Here is a 24,552-nt window from a genome sequence, read left to right on the forward strand (position 1 = left end):
TTGGATTATTTCTTTATTTTGCTTCATCAAATCTCAATTACTAAAGTAGAAGGAATTTCGGTCCAATCGCCAAGTTCTTTATTGTACAGAAAATCACGGGTTCTGCTCCTATCTGGAACTTCGTTAATTTTTTATTTTATTTTAATTTTTATGTGAATGGCGCAGATCCCAATATTTTGATAAAGTTTAATGCCTGGATTCTCGAGATTTTTTTATAAATAAAGAATAAAACATCTTTTTAAATTAAAAGTTTTCCTTTTAGAAAGTGAGTAGATTTTAAAACTCAATTTTATTAAGAAATGAAAATAGTCAATTTTGTAATATTTATATAAAATATATTTATAGATCTGATATCATTGTAATAAAAATGAGTAAAAATTATTGCAACATCGTCACAATGCAAGCTGAAATTTTAATCGAAGTTTTAATTAATTAAATTTAAAATATATTCCCTCCATTTCAAGTTAGTATTGTCCTGCCCCTGATATATCATACTTTTGCTGATAACAACAGTCCTGCCGGTCATCTATATAACTGTACCTTGGGAAAAATTTTAAATTGAAATAATGTATTAATATGACGATTTTAGTCTCTGTAATCCAAAATTATTCGTGGTAGACAAATCTCACAGCAATCTTATTGGCAAATTAAATTTATTTTGTAAAGACTACATCAAATGCATTTCGGGCTGGTCTAATATTTTCCAGTCCCTCTTCAGTGCTAAAACAATAATAAAGAACGTAAAATGTTTAACTAAAACACGACATAGATGTATATCTACACCAAAATTATAAATTTTGGAGAAAAACTTACAATAACCGCTAGTGGTAATTACAATGATATTTCCATGGGTAGGGGTGGTAGACTTTGCACACATTTGTAGTAATCCTAAAATTACAATTATCTTTTTTTGTACAAAACAATATAAGGCTAATACAAATAATATCTTAAACAATACTTATACTTACAAGTTTAAAAAACTTTTCCACACACGTGTATAATAAACATACTAAAACCAACCAATTATTAAAAAATTCTTTGACAAACAATTGTATAGATAATTCCAAAGCACTACAAATTTTTAACATCATTAGCATCAGTATACAATCAAGTCTTTTATAATGCATTTCGGGCTGGTCTAATATTTTCCAGTCCCTCTTCAGTGCTAAAATAATAACAAAGAACGTAAAATGTTTAACTAAAACACGACATAGATGTATATCTACACCAAAATTATAAATTTTGGAGAAAAACTTACAATAACCGCTGGTGGTAATTACAATGATATTTCCATGGGTAGGGGTGGTAAACTTTGTACACATTTGTAAGAATCCTAAAATTACAATTATCTTTTTTTGTACAAAACAATATAAGGCTAATACAAATAATATCTTAAACAATACTTATACTTACAAGTTTAAAAAACTTTTCCACACACGTGTATAATAAACATACTAAAACCAACCAATTATTAAAAAATTCTTTGACAAACAATTGTATAGATAATTCCAAAGCACTACAAATTTTTAACATCATTAGCATCAGTATACAATCAACACTTCACAACAGTAATCAAGTGATGACGTCTTAATACATAACCATTTATTTTATTCTAGCGCCATCTATCAGATTATACCAGCTATAATTTATTTCCATCCCTTTCGACTGATTTATTAAATTATTATTATTTTGTTTTCTAATTTCTATATGTTCTTTGAATTTTCTTTTATATATATCTTTTTCAATATGTAAAATTTTTACATTGTTTCTATTAATATTACAATTATTACTATTGATGTGGTTAAACCACGGAGAATTATTATACTTAAGCCGAATGGCCGCTTCGTGTTCTTTAACTCTAGTTTCTAGTACACGCCCGGTTTCTCCTATATACTATATACTCTAGTACTTCCCGGTTTCTCCATTTTTCAATTTTTTATCATCATCTTTCTTCAATGGTGTAAAAAGATTTGATCTCCTCCTGGATTTCCTGGAAGTTGTTGGAGTAGAACATGGAGTTGGAATATCTTTACTCTCTTTATTTACAGTATTAGAAATTTGTTGAGAGTCAACTATAAATGAACGTTCTATTTTATCTGATTTACTTTCTTTTAGCATATTTGTACCATTTACATCAGATTTCATTTCTCTTTCCCACTGATGAGCATCCTTCATAAAATTTTGTCCATGATAAGCATGGCTATTAGAAACTGATCCAACCATTTGCGAAGAATTAGGAATTGTTGGTGTAGCAGCTGGATGATTAGTATAACCATTACTTTGAGCGATAATATGATTATTTGATAATGGAACTGAACCAGGTATGTAATAATTGCAGCGAACTGGATGATTAATTGGAGTGCCTGGTCTGGAACTATTTGGTGTTAATCCTTGAATTTTTTGTTGAACAATTTTATGGCATGCATCTTGAAAAACTCTTTCTACATTTAATCCATACGTAGCACATAGTAGATTTGCCAATTAAAAACGAAAATAAAAGTAACTTATTAAGTAGTATTATTCAGGAATTAAAAAAAGATATTAATTTAAAAGATAAACATAAAATTAAAAAACAAAAAAAGTGCATAAAGTGCATTATAGGATTTTTTAATAGAAATAACCTTAAAATAATAAAGGCTGATAAAACTAGACAATTAGTAATAATAGAGAATGATGACCTTACGACTAAGACTGGTGAACAAATTAATAGCAATATTTATACAAAATTAAATAATGATCCCTATGAGGATATAAAAAAACAAATAACAAAATTAATTAAAAAAAGTTATACTAATAATAATATAAGTAATACAGATAAAAATTTTATTCTGGATCCTAAAAATAATAGAACCCCAAAACTTAATATTAGATTAAAAACACATAAAATAGAAGAAAAGTTTAGACCTATTGTAGACTTTAAATTTTCCATCTTGTATAATCTAGAGGAATACATAAAACAACAATTAAAAAATATAGATAATTCTATCTATAGCATAAAAAATGCTGATACTGTTATTAATAAATTATTGAAATTAAATAAGAAGAATTCAGATTGCTTAATAAGCTTAGATATAAAAAATATGTATCCTAGCATAACCTAGTTTATGATAGAAAACAGTTTAAAAGACCTTGGTATTCAAAAAAATTTGATAGATTTAATAGAATTTGCTTACAAAAATAATTATTTTGAAGTTGATGGTATGTTTTATAGACAAAAAACTCGTATCAGTATGGGGTCAAAGATGGGGCCAAAATTAGCTGAATTAGTAATGATTGACATCGATAAAAAATTAGTAATATTAGGGGTATAAAGTTAATAATGAGGTATGTGGATGACTATTTGATAGTATATAATAGAAATCTGATTAATAAAGAAACTATATATAATTTAATAAACAACATAGACAAGGTTATACAGTTTGATATTGAAGAAGAAGTTAATAAGAAAATTAATTATTTAGATATTACCATAGTGAATAATCCTAGAAAATTTGATTTTATAACTTATAAAAAATCTTGTAATGTAAGCAAAACTATTAATTACCATTCTTGTATTCCTGATTACATTAAAAAGAATGCATATATTGTCGAATTAAAAAACATATGTACTAGAATATCTGATAATTATAACATAAATATTAAACTAAAAGAATTAGATACCAAATTCCTTTTGAACGATTACCCAAACTTTATACTTAAAAAATGGAAAACATATTATTTAAAGAATAGATATAATACTAAGTTGAAAACTGATAAAATATATAAGAAGTTTCTATACATTAAAAATATCTTTGAAAAGTGCAGGAAAAGTATTAAGAATCATAATATTTGTTTGGCCCCATCTTTGACCAATAGTATTTCACAAAACATTTGTAAACATATTAATAATAATAGTAAAAATAATTTAGACCCTTTAAAAAAAGCTGGTGTGGTTTATAGAATTGAATGTGACTGTCATAATCCGTGTGTATATATAGGAGAAACCGGGCGTGTACTAGAAACTAGAGTTAAAGAACACGAAGCAGCCATTCGGCTTAAGTATAATAATTCTCCGTGGTTTAACCACATCAATAGTAATAATTGTAATATTAATAGAAACAATGTAAAAATTTTACATATTGAAAAAGATATATATAAAAGAAAATTCAAAGAACATATAGAAATTAGAAAACAAAATAATAATAATTTAATAAATCAGTCGAAAGGGATGGAAATAAATTATAGCTGGTATAATCTGATAGATGGCGCTAGAATAAAATAAATGGTTATGTATTAAGACGTCATCACTTGATTACTGTTGTGAAGTGTTGATGGTATACTGATGCTAATGAGGTTAAAAATTTGTAGTGCTTTGGAATTATCTATACAATTGTTTGTCAAAGAATTTTTTAATAATTGGTTGGTTTTAGTATGTTTATTATACACGTGTGTGGAAAAGTTTTTTAAACTTGTAAGTATAAGTATTGTTTAAGATATTATTTGTATTAGCCTTATATTGTTTTGTACAAAAAAAGATAATTGTAATTTTAGGATTCTTACAAATGTGTACAAAGTTTACCACCCCTACCCATGGAAATATCATTGTAATTACCACCAGCGGTTATTGTAAGTTTTTCTCCAAAATTTATAATTTTGGTGTAGATATACATCTATGTCGTGTTTTAGTTAAACATTTTACGTTCTTTGTTATTGTTTTAGCACTGAAGAGGGACTGGAAAATATTAGACCAGCCCAAAATGCATTTGATGTAGTCTTTACAAAATAAATTTAATTTGCCAATACGATTGCTGTGAGATTTGTCTACCAAGAATAATTTTGGATTACAGAGACTAAAATCGTCATATTAACTAATATACAGCAAACCATTTATATATATTTTGAATATTTTTACTTGTTTTATAAATTCGAACCAATAGGAGTTTTGTCGTATCCTTGATACTTAGTCAACTAAGTGAATGTCTAGTGTAAAATAATTTAAAACATTGATTGATTGCGCTTCTAAACAATTAATGTAAATATTAATTTAGTTTCAAGGAAAAATAAAGCTTAAGTAAAGTCTACAAATAAAATTCTTCATATTTAGAGTCTTCAAATAAACTGATTACTTCTCTCGTAGAGTTTATCATGTTTCCTACACAACTATACTGCAATAATTTATGCTTTAAGTGTATCATTAATGCACGATACTTATTGATTATATCTTAGTTAATAAGATGGAATTGAGAAATTATTCATATAGAAATTCCGATAATGTTAGATTTAATCGATAACCTGCAATTAATTAGCAAAAAATTATTGAATAATTTTCTAAATTTAGTTTTAAAATGTTTTCCTTGAAAGAGAGATGCAACTGTATTCGCTGCGCATTGAATCCGTCGTTTAATGTAATGAAAATTTTCGGTCTACCAATTTCGTACAACAGACACAATCCTAATAAAATTCGTGAAGTCATACATAATTTATATTGCTTAATTATAAATGTTATTTTGTGGATTCACTTCTACATCCATTGTATGTCCTACCTTTACCATTATGAATACGATATATTATGTTTCGGAGTAAAATATTCAACGATCACGTGGGATTATATATGTTTGATAAAGATATTTTGGTTCTTCCTAAACGGAAGTATTGTTCCAGTATTGGTATCATCGGATTTATCGAATAAGTGGAAGATAATAACTGAAATGTTTCTACGTTTAGAAGAAATTCTGCACTCGAAAACACACTTAGAAGCGAACTTTTATATGCTCCAAGATAGATTCTTTGAGATGACATCAATGGTATTTTTTATGGTCGTGATTGCTTATTACGCACGAATAACTAACAATGTTATCCGTTGTTTTGATTCGACACATTGCTCTTGTGACTCAAAATTGATCTTTGTCGATGCTCTTTTATTGTGTTTCTTATTTGGAAATATACTTTATCTTATGATGTTCCTCACATTAGTATGCACATATTCATTATGGAAATTTCGTTTATATTTCTCTTATGTAAACTTATTATTTGATTTTCATAAAACAGATCAAATCGATCATTTTCGTCTTAAATCTATTATTAAAATATTAGATTCAGTGTATGAAATTTTAGAAACTGCTATTGAATTATTTAGTAATCTTGGAATATTTTTAACATTAATACTTGAAACATCTGCATTTTTTACTGTGTTTTCTATGATTTTTCTAATTGATGATACGGTGCAGCAATTGACCTCGTTTGGCGTGTTAATACTGATAACTGTAGCATTTATTATACTGATTTTTTTAGCAGCTTACATTCCATCTTTGGTAAAATTTCTTCTTAATTATTTCTTAATAATTTATTCTAGAATTTTTAGAATTAATTTATACGTAAAGTAATAGTAAAGACAACTACATACAAACGGGAAAGTCCAGACGACAATCAGCTCCAACACCTACTTCCACATGTTCCACTCCTCAAGGTCTGAACATGTGGAATTACCTGAATGAGTGTCAACGCTTAACAAATCAAGGCGTAAGCGAGAACACCTTGATTGGAGTTGAGCGTTGACACTCATTGTAGTCCTAACATTGCGGTTTTTAATATATCTGGCAGTTCCAAATTTAGAGATCTAGGTATCCTGGACCAAGTAGTCTTTGGCTTCTCTGGCTACTTTCAAATTTAAAAAGCGTTTACATTGTTGTATATCATTTTATTAAAAATTGAATTACTTCTTCAATGTATTTGAAATGTTGTCCAGTTAACAATTTATTATAAATGCACATACTAATAAGGGAAAAAGAAGCATTAATTATAAAATTATTCTCTCCTATACATATTAAATAAGTTAATAATAATGCAATTTTTCAAAATTTATTAATATCCAGTTAAATATATGTATACAGTAGAGCGTCGTTTATCCGAAGGTCGGTTATCCAAAACATCGGTTATCCGAAGGAATTCCAGTCCACAAATTTAAATTTTCGCCAGTGCTGTGGCGCTGTAATCTTTGGCTATGTCTTCGGCTACTCAAATATTTTACGTTTTTGATTCTAAATGAACTTCGAAAGTATAATTTTTTATTGTTTTTATATTTTTCAATATATTTATTTTGTTTGTACAAAATAAAAAATAATTTTTAACGATACAATAGTCTTCGTTAGGCTTAACATCGACGAAAATTCAACGCGAAGCGACACGCAACGGAGAGAAATTTCAACATGGGATAAATGAATATATTTTTTCGTACATAATTGGTTATCCGAACAACCCCAGTCCCCAATTGATTCGGATAAACGACGCTTTACTGTATTTGTTTTTTAATTTAGTTCAAATACAAATTATACAGTATATTAATGTATATTAGATACGAAACTTTCTTTCTTACAATATACTGTCATCAATCTTAAGCATCTCGTTACTGTAGTTATTACATTTTGAATTAAAAAAGTACATTTTAATTACATTATGTGTAAAAAAACGCAATATCAATTAAGAAGGACAGACAGACGAACGACAGTGGGAATTTATATGTCTACAGTTTTTTCAAATTGCAGCCCAATTAACAATTATATTATCTTCGCCATTTTATTTTGATGGAGTTTTACTAAAATTCAGGCGTTTATGCAGAATAATAATTTATTACGGTATCGTTTGGGATGATGTTCCTCATCTTCCACCCACGATTACCAATCCCATTGTGGAGTAGTCCTTCTCGGAATGAAAACTTGCTGTTGGCCATGTACTGTAATGTGTAGCGGTGGTTCTCAATCTTCTTAGTTGCTTATTACTCTTAAATTTTTAAATTTCTTTTTTGTGAAAATTTGTTTGTATTTATGAGTAGAGTACTTGTGTATTTTAAAAAGTAAAATTCGTCTGGGTCCATACGTTCAGATTAGGTTATTCATAACAGGAAAAATATGTAATAATACTTCTGATATTTTTTATGAACATATTATTTTTAAAAAAGTGAAAAATGGTTTAAAAAGTTTAAACCCAGAAAAAGCATCTTGAAGAAGTCTAGCTCACTTGGGGGTTCGTAAAAGATCCAGCAACGAGTTGATGAACTTTCCTGGCAACATTTGGTGGCGCTATCTGTTATCATATTTTATTTTACAAACTTTTTAGATTTTTAACTATCATAAAATGGAAAAAGCTTAATTTTGACTGCAGGGATGAGTTTTATAAAAAATTTTAAATGCTAATAACGAGTAAAATCGTCATTAAGTCTGACCCTACTCGAGAAACACGACCCCCCTTTATCACTCCACTCTCTCGACCTTTAATCACCAAAATTTAATAACATCAATCTTCCTAATATATAAACCTCGCTGCAAAATGTCAGAATTTTTCGACAAAAAACACAGGAGTTATTAAGCTACAAAGAGGGTGTTTCACACACACACACACCATACTAACATCCGTACATATAGGGAAAAAAGCAAAAATGTTTTGCATTTCTCGACGTTTCAAGTTCCCCTGAGTCCAAAAATGTAAAAATCTGGGGCCATTTTTTGAACGATAGTCATACTTTCCCTCTGTTTTATATATAACAGATCCGGGAAAGTAAACACTACTGCTGTGCAACCTCGATGTATAGGTATTGTGCATGACGTTGAGAAATCGATCACTCTACAGTGATCAATAATTAAAACAATAAACTATTCTACTTTTGCAGTGTTCAATTTTACTTTGCTTTCTTCAATGTAGGTTGAGGCATCCATTTTTAAAAACTACAAATTCAAATATCGATTAAAACTTGCATGGCATAAATTAAAATTACTCGCAACTTTCAATTAAACTGTAATAAAAATTAAAATTGTTGAAAGTTTAATTTTCAGTACAATAAATTTTGTTTTAATTTACAGGGAAATCGAATGTACCAAATGATGATTGAAATATCGAAATTTCATCTCTCTGAGAACGATAGACAAATGGTAAGAATTCATCTCTTTATTATTTAATTTAACAATATTATATACTGTATTAAATTAGATAAAAGATATCATTGTCGTATATATAGCCCTATATATGACAAATAATTACAATATATTGCAGGTAAAATTTCTTCTAATAAAATATAAAAGAGAAATTGGTTTACGATGGTTCGGAGGCATTGTCATTACACGAAGATTTTCGTTAAATGTAAATAATCACATTTTAATTTCTAAAATTTAAATGATAAATTTTTATTTATTTTTAAATTGTTTTTTTTTTCCTTTTCAGTTTTTAAGTCTTTTGACTTATATTACTTTCACCTTTTTGCAAATTAAACAAATTAAAGAAAGACAACTTCTATATGTATAAAAATCAGCTTATAAGATGAAATTCTAAAAAAAAAATTATTCATTTTAACGGAATTTTTTCTGAAATTTAATACATTAAGCAAATTCTTCAATGTTTTGGTAGAATATTTACGTTTAAGATTGTTTTTTCAGCTCTGGAATTATTAAAACAGAAGTGTGTTTTGGTTGGAAATTGAAATTACGTGTTGATAAGTTTATCTTTGAAGAAGTATTTGATTGATCAGGTGAGTGTTTCAACTTTGATCAATCAAATTCGTGGCTTTCACTAAACCATGACAATACAAAATCACTTTTCAATTCCACGATTAGAGTTATGTATCAAAAAGAACATTTTTATTAAGAAGAATTTCATATTATTTAGATGATTCGGTGTGTGTTACAACCTGTACAGATAATGGATGATGCCTTATAAATTTGCTTAAGAGGCTTTCAGTTAATAGGTGCAGACAAAATTTATACACTGGAAAATACATGGATAATAAACGTCAAAAAGCAAGTCAAATAAGTAATATATTATAAAACATTATAATTCGGTTATTAAAATTGAATTTAAAACAATTTACATTAAAATAACATTTTTAATTACAATAAATTTTGCAAAATTTTTACACTGTTAATCTACCCTATAAAAATTTCAAAACGAGTTACTTAATTTATCCGGCAACATTTGGTGGCATTATCTGCTATAATATTTTATTTTACAAACTTTTTAGATTTTTAACTATTATAAAATTAATACGAAAAAGCTTAATTTTGACTATAGGGATGGGTTTTATAAAAAATTTTAAATGCTAATAACGAATAAAATCGTCATTACATCCGACTCTACTGAAAATACACACGATCCCCTTTATGTCCCATCCTGGGCCTTTAACCACCAAAATTTAATAGCATCAATCCTTAATACCTTAATACACAAACCTTCCTGCAAACTTTCAGAAATTTTCGACGAAAAGCAAAAGCACAAGAGTTATTAAGCAACAAAGAGGGTTGCACAAAACTTCACACACACACAATATATATATACTAACATCCATACAAATAGAAAAAACCCTAAATTTTTTTTGCATTTCTCGACGTTTCTAGGTGTCCTAAGTCCAAAAATGTAAAACTCTTGGGAATCATTTTTGACCGATTACCATACTTTCCAGGCTGTTATATATAACAGCCTGGAAAGTAAAAAGTTCTGGAAGCTGTGAGTGTAAAAATAAATTTTGTTTATGAAAGCTAACTGAACTGGTGTTTTCTTATCATACCAAACAATAACGAGCAAAATAATAGTGTTTTTCGAAAGAATATGAATTAACCCTCTACCAGATTTTACTCTGTTATTTTGGACTGATTTCAAGCTTCTATAGAAAAATTATGCACAAGAAACAAAAAGTCGGACACTAATCTTAAGATTTTCGAGGCTATAGTAAACATAAACACGTGTAAAACATTCTGCAAGTCAGAAACAGAAATATTTGATGTTTTTACTTGTTTTTCAGAAATTGCGTGTATACAGCACACAGCAAACATGACTTTCAACTAACACAATATATTAATTAATATGTGGCTGCTGACTTTAAGTTTATACATTAACTAACAGATATGCATGGCATTGCTATGACCATAAATTCCTTCCCAATCCCGAGAAAACTCGGGCAGTTTACAGTTACGAAAAAAACAGTCCAAATTTTAAGTTTTTCAAAAATGAATGGTTTGGTACTGTACATATACATCGTTATCTATGTAAATTTCATAAATTTATTTTCCCACAAAAATTTTTGTGGCAAAAATAATTTCACACAATTTAATGTTGGAATATACAACGTACGCGTGCTTATGCAACATGCAAAGATAAAGCTGGGTGTTGGCATGATATAACTCTTCTCCTCTCTCCCGGGAAAACTTTTGAGAGTTTTATTATTAATAGTCTTTTTGTATTTTTATTTAACGTCCCGTCTTTATACTGTAAAAACTATCCATTTTTTTTGTTTAAATAAAATAAAGTTAGTTTGTTCTTACACTAGCTGGAGTAAAAATGTGTCTTTTCTTTATGTGTTATTTTGTAATTTCACTACATAAAACTTTGAACACCAAGGCTATTATATTGAAGTACTTTCATATAATAACCAACCAAATAAAAATTTTTGACTTATTAAACACTGACTTTATAGTGTATTTTGAAGACACATGGCAAATTTTCATCGTTTATCTTTATTCAGTTGATAAACGATGAAAATTTGCCACGTGTCTTCAAAATACACTATAAAGTCAGTGTTTAACAAATCAACAATACGGAAAGGACATGGTTTTATAAAAAATACAAATAAAAATTATCATATTTGTTTTTATATTGCATTATTGTATGATAAAAAGTAATTTAATAAAATTTTTACAAGCTATATATGCATAATAATTATATAAGTTCATAGTAATAAAGCGTATCAAGGTCAAAAGGCTATGCAGATAAAATATAAAAATTTATTAAATGAACAATACATTTTTATTTGTAACAGTTCCATATTTTATTACATCAATAATCAAACTAGTGTTAATGAATATGGGGGATAGAATATGGTTAATTTTGTAGCTTACTCATAGAGTTACTTGCATATGGATTTGTTAAATTTTTAATTTTCTCTTTGCTTTTTATTTTCAACATAAAAGATATAAATCTTGTCATAATTTTTTCTTTTAATTTATGGTAATCTGGAATATGGTCATTTTTAATAATTTGTTTAATTTTACCAAATAAAATTTTTTCAAATAAAATGTTTTGATTTTTCATCACATTATATTATTGGTGGAAAATATCTTCCATATCTAAAAACGTATCAAAAGTTTTATTATTACAAAAAAAAACATGGAATTTTTTTAAACTTTTAATTTCAACTAATTTTGAATATTCTAATAGAGATCTTTGAGAATTCTTAGAATTGAGAATAGAGAGAATTCTTTGGATCCTATTGTTGTAAGACATTTGTTACAGGTTTTTGATATTTGTTATTAAATAACCAGATATATTATATAATGAATTCATTTCTGCATTGTTTAGAGGCATATTTTCAGCTTCAAAATTTTCTGGTATAACAATTTCATCATATTCTTTTATGGGTTCTTTGATTACATTAAAAAATTCTGATAAAAACTCTCTGTAATCATCATCATAACTCATAACCATAACCTTTTGACACATTTTTTAAATATTGAGATATCGAAATTAATTTTAAATTGTTCTTAAACTGGAGTGCAGTTGGTGTCACTTGTTTTACACGCACTAAAATAAATAAATTTTCTAAGCAGTCCTGGGTGAATCTGGACGTTAGTAAAAAACGATATTTTTTGTTAATTAAAAATTCATGTTGCAAATCTAAAATTGATTGAGTTGTAACCAGCAATCCAGTTTGACAAGGTTTCCAAATAGATTTATCTCCTATCTTCACAGTTTTAAACACTTCCATAAAATTAAAAAAAAAAAAAAAATGTTATTGATACTTCTGTACTATGCTCATACTTAGAGCAAAAAGTGGATACCTCGATATTGCTAATTTAAACCATTTTTCAACAACATCAATAAACCAAGCGGTTGTTAAATATTCTGGTTTATTCACTTCTGAAAAAATCTTAATCCACTGCTTATATCATGACTGATGACATGTGTAGATGTTTTCACTTTCACTTTTTGAAAATGTGATGGCAATAAGTCTTCCTCACTTAACTTAGGAGCTAGTTTGAAATTTAAGTTTTGTTGTTGATTTAGCAATTCACTTATACGATGTGATGATTATATCAGTTGAAAGATAGAATTTTTCTTTTGTGAGGGACAAAGGGACCCTCAATAAAGTGTTATTTTGGGGTTCAGTCGTCTAGCTTCAGTCATTTTATCAAAAGCTAGGTTAAAATCCATAAAAATTATTTCCCACGGACTTGTTTCCTTGTTGAAGATGATCCATCTAGTCATTAGTGTGTCACCCGGAACTTTCGATAAATTTCAACTATTGGACGTCAGACCATTAACAACAAACTCCCGACTTCATGGAAAAAACCCAAGAGGAACCCAAATAACAAGGAAGAGCGATGACGTTTCAAGTCAGTCATCCTCCAAAGTTTGCCTTATCTGGAGTTTATAACTGTGCTAAAATACTGTGCATCCGTCGACATCACCATACGATATATTACACGTCCGAGTGCCTCGATTTACTCGCCACAAGTCGGATACCTCCCTCCGAAGACGCTCCTGTTACCCGAACAAACCGAGTATCAAGAAGCGTCCATCGAACACCCAAAGAATCCCGTCGGTGAATCATCAATCCTCGACTTCTTTATAAGGTATTTATCCACTCGCGAATATTCTGTAAACTCTCTCTCTCTCGCGACAGTTAGATTCGATAACCTAAGTAATATATATCAATCCGAGATGTCTATGATCGCATATCGTGTATTCCTGCCCGCTAAAATAAAATTGTTATTATTTATTAATCTGAAATTTGAGTGAATCACTTGCTCGTTTCTCTCTCCTCACCTCTATTCCGAATCCAACCGCTTACCCGCGACTGCTCGCTTGACGTAAGGTCGCGATTTCCGAGTCCTGAGAGACTCGGTGGTGTCACCGACCGTACGGTCACAGTTTTGTTTTTTCGGATATTTTTATAATTTTATTTGTTATTAGCATACTTTTTATATTTTAAAATAAATATGGTACATCTGCAAGAAGATAGATCTTTTTATCTGAATTTATGGGACGCTTTTTGGAATTTACTATTCTCTGTGACGAACCGCTGTGATTTTCCATTTTCTCCATAATGCTTTGTTGGATGACCCCACGTCTGACGTAATGCTAACAACATTTAAACCTAATTGTCCAACACAAGCAATTATTTCAAATAATATATTTTCATGTAAACTTCCATCTACAGAGTTACCTGTGAAATAGTACGCTACGACTTGTTCCCATCGTAATCCCCCTAGCATAATCACAAATACACGACTTGCAGTCTCAGAATGTCCAGGTAAAGTGACATCACCAATATAGGCTATGTGCTATTACTGCTATCAAACATTTTTGAAGGAATTATTGCCGTTTCACCCAACAGAATGACACAATCTTTATCCTGCTCATTTTTGAATAAATTCACTTTAATCTTTAAAAATTCAATGACTTCTGTTAGAATACACTTTCAAATTTTAAATTTTGTAATCGTCTTTGTAAAATTCTGATTGAAGATAATGGAATGTTTTGTTTTAATAACTCCTCATATCCACTAATTTCACAAAAAATCTTAATTTCAAAGCTTTTTGAATAGTTTTATTTGACAATTTCATAAATTTAGTTTTTCTTTTCATGGCAGATATTTGATCATTATTAAGAATTAATGATAAGAATTGATATGATTCATTTTCTTCTTTAGCCTTTTCTACTTTTTCCAAAATTCCAATTCTATGTTTCAATGTTCTGATAGTGTTTACATATTTAACATTTCTTTCACATGATCATCTATAGTTGTATAATATAGTTGTTTATATTTTTTAAAATTCTGTTGTAATACAGTATAAATATATCGTTTGTATGTTCTTTAGATAATGTATCATGATTTACAGAAATGTCTTTCGGGTAATGTGGTTTCTTCTATAAATGTTGAAGATGTTTCAAAATTTGTTAATGGTGTAACAATGGCATGAGTAGTATGTAAGGGAGAAGTAACTTTTGCAATTTTTACTTGTTTTAGAACAGTCAAGGATCTTCCTTTTGGTGATTTTCTGTAAATAATTTGTTTTGTGAATGAAAACAAAGTTGGAATAGCATTATGCTTTAATTTCTTCTTCCCATCAACTCTCACTTTTTTCCACATTTGTGGTTCAAAATGAACTTCATACAAATAAGAATTATTTGTAGGTTTCCAGTCCAACTTTTTCTCCTAACAGGATCTCTTGGAAAATATTTCATGGTATATCTTTTGCAGCAGAATTAGAACAACCAAAAACTGAACATCCAGGCATTATTTAAGTGATATCTGCATAATAAAATTAAAGATTATATTCTAAATCTGGATTCAAAATGCATTAAGACACCTTTAATGCATTCAGCAGAATAACAATACAAAAGTACTAGTATGTAAAAGAATCATTTGTTTAATGAATTTTTATATGCCTTCTAAATTGTATTAGCTTTACAAATATTTTAAATAATCACATACAGTATTACCAAATAAATGCTGCCTTTCAATAAGGTCCAAAGTACTAGTGTGTCTTTGTATTGTTATTGTACGGGATGTATTAAAGAAGTCTTACAAGTAATAGAATTAAATTTGTTTTCAGCAGAATAACAAACTAATTTTTAGGTACTACAGTACATGTAAATGTTTAGTTTTATTATAAATAATACTTTTCTATTATAGCAATATTTTTATATGTTTAAGGTTTGTAACTATCAATAGAGAGGTTGAGGCGCACGTATTTAGCCTAAAACGTGTACGTTGAACGGTTGAGCGCCGCAATCTGGCAGTTCTGGACCATCGATAATAGAGAGGTTGAGGCGCACGTATTTAGCCCAAAACGTGTACGGGTAACGGGTGAGCGCCGCCATCTGGCAGTTCTGGACCGTCGATAATGGCGTTTGCTACGTGTAGCTTGGTAAGTACACGATCAGCTTAAACGTCTTCATTTTTTTGTGTTTGGGGTTAAAATTATGATTTATTTTGCTCCCGCCATTTTTTCAACTTATTTCCCGTGAGTCAATGCGCGATGTTCACTGAGTCACGTGATGTTATGAACGTGTGCCTCAACAATTTTTACTTGGACTTGAAACGTGTAACGTGTACATCTGCTACCCGTACACGTTTAACGTTTGAACTTGTGCCTCAACCTCTCTAATGACGTTCGCTACGTGTAGCAAGGTGTGTACACGGTCGGCTTAAACGTCTTCATTTTTTTGTGTTTGGGGTTAAAATTATGATCTATTTTATTAAAATAACGATTATTTAAGCATTTATGAATAACATTGTAAAGAAACAGACGATTTTAATCCAAAAATTATTTAATTATTTAATATTTTTAATGTAATGTGAAGTGACCACAGAAACTCAAAGGCCGTGTTCACTTTTTTTTCGCACATTAAGCATTTAATTAAAATTATATTTGTAGTCTAGTGATGAGGTATTAGTATTGTTGGATCAGTATGATAGAGATGAAGAAGCCATTTTATTATATCATATCACTAAAGATCTACCTTGACAAAAGCAAGAAAAAAATTTAAATAAAATGACTGATTCTGATTGCTTGTTTTCTTTTCGGTAAGTGATATATTAATATTTATAAATTAAAGTAAATACTTAAAAAAAGGAATAATATTTATAAAATTTTTAATATTAACATATTTTTAAGAGACGATTTGTTTCATCTGCATTCTGCTTTATTTGTGAAAATGGATCACGTTCACTTGAAATTGATGCATTATGTATTTTATTCTGAAGATTAGTTTATCCTAATAGACTTGATGATATTTCTGTTTTGTTGGGGAGATCAAAAAATAAACTTTTACGATTTGTGCATGAAACAGTAAATATCATATACAATAGCCATTCCAAATTGTTATTGAATATCAACGAGGTAAAACTAACAAGAGAGAAATTAAATTTATTTAGCCAAGTAATAACAGCAAAAGGTGCTCCTTTGACAGATTGTTGGGGGTTCATAGATGGAACGGCACGTCCTACTTGTCGACCAAAAAACACATCAAAGTGTGGTATTCAGTGGCCATAAACGTATAAATTGTTTGAAATTTCAATCAGTGGTTACACCCGATGGTATGATTGCTAATTTTTTTGGACTATTAGAAGGAAGACGTCGTGACAGTGGAATGTTAACCCTTCTTGCCTTCCAACGTTCTTGGTTATCAATGACCGTTTTCCATCTAAAAGAATCTTTTTCTAACGAATCAAGTCCAACTACCCTCTCTCAATCTCTTGAATCCAGGTTTCCCAACTTCCTGGATTTTCCGGGACGAAGTTCGGGAAAATCCAGAACTTCTAGAACTTCCTTAACCTTCGCTGATACCTCTATTTGGTCCCACATAAGAAAAGCTGCAAGGTTCTTCTTACTCTTTCTTGTCGTTTGCTTACCGATAATCCATTTCATTTTCTTAATATAGTTTACTGTTAAATTCGTACGAAGCCTGTCTGTTAGTCCAAGTACTTCTTTGTTAATGTCCTTTAACTTTTCTGGATCATCATTATATAAACTATTCTCAAAGTCGATAAGCTCATGCAAGAGCCTATATTTTTTGTTTTTCGCTATTCTGATAGACTGTCGAAGGCATGCCATACGAATAGCATGTTAAAAAATCTGCCAGAAACTCATAATTTACGCTTTAATTTAATTGTATTAGTACCCTATACTTATATTTAGTAGTATTTCTGAATTTATTTTTATTTTATTCTTTGTTTTTTATTATATTTTTTTGTAAATTACTAGTATATTATCTTTTTAATCCGTTTTCAGTTTTTTGAAATTTGAATATTTGTATTCGATCTTGTGGAACGGAATCTTCCAATTGTCTGTTTTAAACCTGACGATGGCCTATGGAATAGGTGGAAAACGTTTGTTTCAATTAAAGTCTCTCGGCAACGATAAAGGTGTTTGGTTATTAATTATTGTTTTGCTGAGCACGTTCCTTTTAAATAAACTAAACTAACTGAATACAATATCAGTTATGACTAACATATGCCATAGCTTTTTCTCACCCCATAATTCACCTAATAGTAAAAAAAGGGCTTAAAGTTAAACCTTGACCAAACTCCAAAATGTATCATAAATCCTAATTTCCTACTTGAATCTATCCTAATACAGTGGAATCTCGCTTAACGAAAATCTCGCATTACGAGTAATTCGCATAACGAGCATAATAAACTCTAAAAATGACTCGATTAACGAGCGATGTTTCGCATAACGAGTGACAAGGAGATGGGAATTCCCCTCTCCTTGTCACTTTTTGTTACTTGCAAGTCCCTTTCCTCTCACATCTACCAGAAAACGGTTCCGAAGTATATTAAATCAATTATTAATCGTGAGACCTATGAGTCGAATTGTTTAAACTTCCTTGTCTGGTGATGACACATTTGCAGGTGTCACCATTGCTAATAGGCGGTCACGAGACCAAATTCCCACGCTAGATGGGTATATAACGATCAAACGTCCGACATTCTTAGGAAACGACCATAGGTAGTCGTTCCGCCATATAGTCCCCAAAGGATCATTCTTGTAGATTTTATGCTATGTGCAAATATCGTCCCGAGTCTCGATGGATGTTCTGTCACCGGATACGACAGAGGTTTGATAATTAACTACTTGTAAACGCTCTCTCGGCGACCTGGATCTAGGATAGAGTCATTAGATATTCAATCTTAGATGTACGCTTATATACTGTATATATACGCTTATACTCCTATCATTGTAACTACAACTAATTTGTATATCTGCTTTATTGTTTTATTAAACCGCTACAAACCGATTACAACGCTTTTATTACGTCACTTTCATATACAGCTATAGCAACTAAGTGACCATTATATCTATAGACTCTGTCATAACCGATAAGCTATCATTTTCTCTCATGAAAATGGTAGCATATAAATGAATTTTTAATGTCCAATAATGGATGTTCAAGGTTAAAGTAATTTATATCGTTCAGACTATTGAATTAAATATCGATTTTTTAACCATAACAGCATTCTTCCTTTTAATTTTAAGCACTAATTAAATTTACAAACATAATGTACTAGTAAATCGTTTAATAACGAGCACTTCAATTTTATCGAAAATCGAAAACAGAGAAAACTTATTAAAATTTATTTTTAAAAAATCATTCTTCGTTTGTAAAATGATTCCTTCAAAGCAGCGAAACAATTGTCTACACTGCTCCTTAAAACCCATATTTAATATAATGAAAATTTTCGGTGTACCATTCTCTTATAACCCACACGTCAGAAACAAAACTTGGGAATTTATTCATAATTCTTATTGTTTGGTAACAAATATTACATTTTGGATATATCTCATTATGTACTACAATTCCTATGTTGTTCCCGATAAGTATCATATTTTCTGTTCCGAAATTCATTTTGACACTTGGAAATACACGTGCATATTAGGAGTTGTTTGGTTTTTATTAAACGCAAGTATTGTACCAATATTAATTATATCAGGATTATTAAAGACATGGAAAATTGGCATCGAAAAGTTTGTGGAAGTGGAAAAGTTTGTACAAACAAATAAAGAATTAGGAGAAGATTTTTTTATTTTGCAAGATCGATTGTTTTTTATTGTAACACTCGTATATTGTCCTATTGTAATCGGTACTTATACTAAAAAAATTCACGATACTGTTATTTGTTTTCAGTTACCAGTTTGTCTTTGCCAATCAACAATGTTACTTATCTTTCTTTTCCCATTTTATTTTCATGCTATTTCTTTTTCTGCTGGATTCATACTTTACCTTCTTATGCTCATTACATTACTGGCTGTTTATCCTTCATCGAAATTTACATTATATCTAAATTACGTAAATATTTTATTGGATTTTCCTGACGGTAATAAACTGGAGACTTATCGTTTGAAAATCATTATTAATATACTCGAACGAATACAGGAAATTTTAAGAATGAGTATTTGCTTGCTAAGTAATCTTGGCAAATTTATAACATTAATACTTGGAATGTTCCTATTTACTGCTCTGATTTTGCTTATTTTTGAACTTGAAGATTTATATCTGCAATTATTAGCAATTCTAGTGATTGTATTAACTGTTGGAGCCTTCATAATACTTACGTTTATGGCAGCGTGGATTCCGTCAATGGTGAAATATTTCATTTATTTATAGAAAATTATCAGTATGGTCAGTGATGTAATGATATAAGATTTTAGAATCAAATGTAAACAAAACATTTTAATTTCTAAAATTTTTACTATTAAGAATTTGTACTATTGAGTTTTTTAAAAATTAAAATATTTTGTTTACATTTCATTCTAAAATCTTAGATCATTACATCAAAATATATTGTATTTAAACGTCATTAATTAATATGCAAAGTTAATTCGAAATGTTTAATATATTATTATTTTTATTATCTTTAATATAATAAGAAATACTGTATTTATAGGGCCATCCATTAAGTGCGTGTACAGTTTTTGAGTCAACTTCGATCCTTTTCTTGAAGTGAACGATGGTGTACTTTTTGCGAATCCCCTTTTATTTATTGAGCCCTGATTTTGAAGAAATAACTTTAAAAGTTCTGCATATATTTCCTAACTCATAGCTTATTCACTTAACTACTTTTGTAAAGATAAATTTGTGTGCCACTAATACGATAATTAATGTCCAGTAAACAAAATCGCCTGCCTTCAAGCACAATAATATATCTTTTGCGATTTTCCTGCCTTTAAACTGTTCACCTAATTAATGGACGCCCTAAGATACTCAGATTTATTAATTTGCTAACTATTACCTCTTAAAATCCCACGATTAATATTAGTATTAATTGAGGTATTTTAATAATTTCATTTATATTAATTAATTATAATATTATATCATGGTAAATTTTCATCTTTATCAGTAAGATGTTTTCACTGATGAATAGTAAGGTAAAGGATAAAGAAAGATTACAGTATATAATTATTATTTTTTAATATAACCGATTACTAAAATGTCTACTTTTATAATTTCCTATTGACTGCTTAATGATTTCGTTGTAATCTAAAATCTTAGGAGTAAAACTCAAATAAAACACAATACACAAGAGAAATCTGATTTGAGTTTGTCGTCTTCGTGCTAATAAAAGCAATGAAGTTGGTCATTATTGATTGGCGTAGAAAATGATGACATACACAATAACACAGCGTGATCAAAGCATGCAATATATGTACAGGACAGTACATAATTAATGACTGCGTGATGAAGGAGAGTTTAGAATCTACGTATGTAGAAGATGGAGGAAGAGAAGAAGAAAGAGAAAATGGAGTATTAATATAGGGGGGGAAAGGGAAGGAAAAGGAATAAAACGAAGAAAAAGAAACGAAAGGATAGAAGGAGATGAAAGCGAAAAAAGAACATGTCATCAAACATCATATGTAAGATCATCTTTTGATCAAGCTGTATAAACAGATGTTTCTCTATTTTCACAGTTGATAAAACAGGAAAATCTGGTAATCTTATTTTCATTTTTAAATTGTTTCTAGAACTATGAGATAAGAATCAGTTAACAAATGCATGGCAAAATTAAGAATAATCATAATTCGTATTTCTGCATGATAATGTAGTACATACAACCTGACACATTTTTCGTTCTGTTGGCAATAAGGCAATCTATTATTAAATCTCTAACTGCATTATTAATTAATACACTCCACCATACCTTTAAAATGCAGTCTACTTTGGATAGTTATCTAACGTTTTCGGTCTAATTTATAGACCTTCTTCAGGATTGATGTAAAAAATTTTAAAAATTTGAACTTTCCCAACGGTAATTCCAACAACGCACGTTCTACAATCTTCTGAAATTCGATTGCGCATGTCCATTTGCTCTTTATAATGCCGCCGCTTTCCATGCCGTTGCTAATATATATGCATCTAAAATATGCAGAGGCCTGGCACATATATAAATACAGAGAAAAGGGGATAAATATAAATTTTCGAGAGTCAAATAGAATAGCAACGGCATGGAAAGCGGCGGCATTATAAAGAGCAAATGGACATGCGCAATCGAATTTCAGAAGATTGTAGAACGTGCGTTGTTGGAATTACCGTTGGGAAAGTTCAAATTTTTAAAAATTTTTACATCAATCCTGAAGAAGGTCTATAAATTAGACCGAAAACGTTAGATAACTATCCAAAGTAGACTGCATTTTAAAGGTATGGTGGAGTGTATAAGGCAATCTGTACACAAGTCCATCGTGGGTTAAGCCAGACCCAAAATAAGAGCAGCGAATGATGAAGAGCGGGGTGCGACATATCCGAACCGATCAACCCGTAAAAATTTCCGTTTATTCGACTGGATTCGTTTAGGAGTTCACCAATGCGATATGCTGACGCATAATCTTTCGGATATCCTGTCGACATATTGAAATCCTTAAGAGGATGAGCAGTACCAATAGTCTTGTACAGAAATGGCAAACCTATGGCACGCCTACTCAAAGTGGCACATTGGGGGAATCAACTGCACGTAACGTGTCATACGATTATGGTTTGTCACCCAACGTTTTTAATAATCCTTTTCGTTTTTCATATGATTATCCTTTAATTGAAATAAATGTAAAGACGCTGATTTTTCTATCAGCTTCTTTACATCTATTGATTTCAATTAAAGCGTGTTCGTTTTAGTTCATTAAATATCGTTATTCGATGTCCAAAACTTCGACATGCATAAATATTTTTAAAGATAATTATGCTCACTATTTGGCACACGGACTCAAAAAGATTCGCACCCGATCTTATAGGTATATAAAATTTCTGTTCTCAAAAATAGAAATTTTGGTATTGTTAAGATGGGGTTCCCTATTCCTTATTTCGTTTATAGAAAATTAGAAATTTTTTTGGTCATGCATGACACAACTTTATGTAAGAAAGTAGAAATTACAAGAAATTCAAGAAATATAGCTAATAATCCTACAAATAAAATAGCGTATCTGTCTGTCCGAACACAACTGATGAGCGATAATACATTTTAAATAATAGGTTCGTTAGATCGTTACTTCTAACTGGATAATAGAACGTCACGTGTCCAGTATGGAACATTTTAAAAAATAATTTATTGTAGAAGCGACACGATATGGCTATTTTTTAAAAATTTAATACAACTAGGCTAATTAAAAATTACGTCATTTGCCAAAATATTTTAAAATGCAACTTAATGTGTTACCGTAGCATGCGGTAAAAGGTGAAATGCATTAATTCCATTCGTTTCCCATACCGAAGTCTGACATCACGATCTTCAAGGGTCTTAGTTGGTCTTATTATTTTAGATGTGAATTTACTTGATCAATATTGATTTATTTTCTTAGTCATTTCTTAAACATCAATATACTACGCTTCTAAATACAAAATGACAATGCTGAATCAAGATCTACAAAAATAGGTCTGGACACGAACGTTACATTACTTATGGAGCCAGCCGCCATTTTTGGGCTTTTTGAACAGTGCAATTTTTAAACAAACTTGTACGAACAATTAGTTTTATTCGACATTGAACTAAAATTACATAAAACCATTGTTACAGTCTAATAATAATAACGGATGATTATGCGATCATAATTTTATGTTACTTGATCAAAATGGTTAAAATAAACAGCATCCTTAGCATTTGTTGTCTTGATTGAAACTAATCAAATTAAGTGATTAAACTAACGCAACGCGTCGGTCAAGGCTCACTAGCACTTGGCTTGATTTACGCTCTACATGTAGTCGTGCGCTTCGATACTCGCGATCGCCCGCACCTCAGCGCCCGCGCGGGGACTATCCCCCACACTCCCTTAAATTATAGCATCAAGGACTCCACGAACAGTCAAGTAGACTACCCAAGGCTGGCATAGACGTTGGGCTAAACAGTTAAACGCGATTGTCTTAGCGGAGAGGACGGTTCGGTCGCGACTCCTAGTCGCGTGTAGCAGATTTCGAGAGGCTATATCTCGCAAAGGGTCACAAGTAGAGATATGATTTCTTTGACTTTTTTGCTCTTATGGGAATGCTCTACGGCTTTATTAAGGACCCAACAATGTCATTTACATCTGCAATTTACTTTTACAATTTGATGCCACACAATAACCCATTCTTTCACTTGTTAAGAACTTAAATATGATCGATTCACACAGGAACCTCCTGTTAGATATACTATATCGATAAGCCCAAAATGGCTGTTGCCGAAAAGGATTACCGGATCTGTCCAGACCTGTTTATATATACACTGTGCGGAATGGTACGGTATGAAGTAGCGCTATATGGACTCCGACTTTGGATATTATAATAATAAAATTAATAGATAATATGGAAATATCACTGATAATATTAATGATAACAACAAACGAACAAACATAAAATTATTCGTAAATAATAAATAATACAAACTGTTACGAAGCAGCGCCATCCACGGAGAAAGATAGACATCATACGAAGCAAACATACCAAACTTCTGTTATTATATTAATAACTGGTTTATAAATATTACTTTGTTTACGCGTTTTCAAGTCTTTCCTTTGTGTTATAGTATTTGGAAAAACATCTCGGATCAAAGTGAAGATGATCTCTTCACTT

General features: G+C 30.0%; 2 long non-coding RNA genes across 2 annotated transcripts; one reads left to right on the top strand and one right to left on the bottom strand.

Moving 5' to 3' along the window:
• Positions 1 to 1,120: 1,120 nt before the first annotated feature.
• LOC111628213 lies at positions 1,121 to 1,425 on the bottom strand. The gene is made up of 3 exons (XR_002757138.1): positions 1,414 to 1,425; positions 1,259 to 1,333; positions 1,121 to 1,165 (listed from the first exon to the last, which is right to left on the bottom strand). It is a non-coding gene; the product is annotated as an uncharacterized LOC111628213 (long non-coding RNA).
• A 2,891-nt stretch (positions 1,426 to 4,316) lies between these two features.
• On the top strand, positions 4,317 to 9,275 carry LOC111628211. The gene is made up of 5 exons (XR_002757136.1): positions 4,317 to 4,450; positions 4,531 to 4,605; positions 8,832 to 8,900; positions 9,022 to 9,108; positions 9,190 to 9,275. It is a non-coding gene; the product is annotated as an uncharacterized LOC111628211 (long non-coding RNA).
• Positions 9,276 to 24,552: the final 15,277 nt, after the last annotated feature.

This window comes from Centruroides sculpturatus, unplaced genomic scaffold, assembly GCF_000671375.1.
Source record: "Centruroides sculpturatus isolate CEXI.00-Female unplaced genomic scaffold, Cexi_2.0 scaffold505, whole genome shotgun sequence".
Classification (NCBI taxonomy): Eukaryota; Metazoa; Arthropoda; class Arachnida; order Scorpiones; family Buthidae; genus Centruroides; species Centruroides sculpturatus.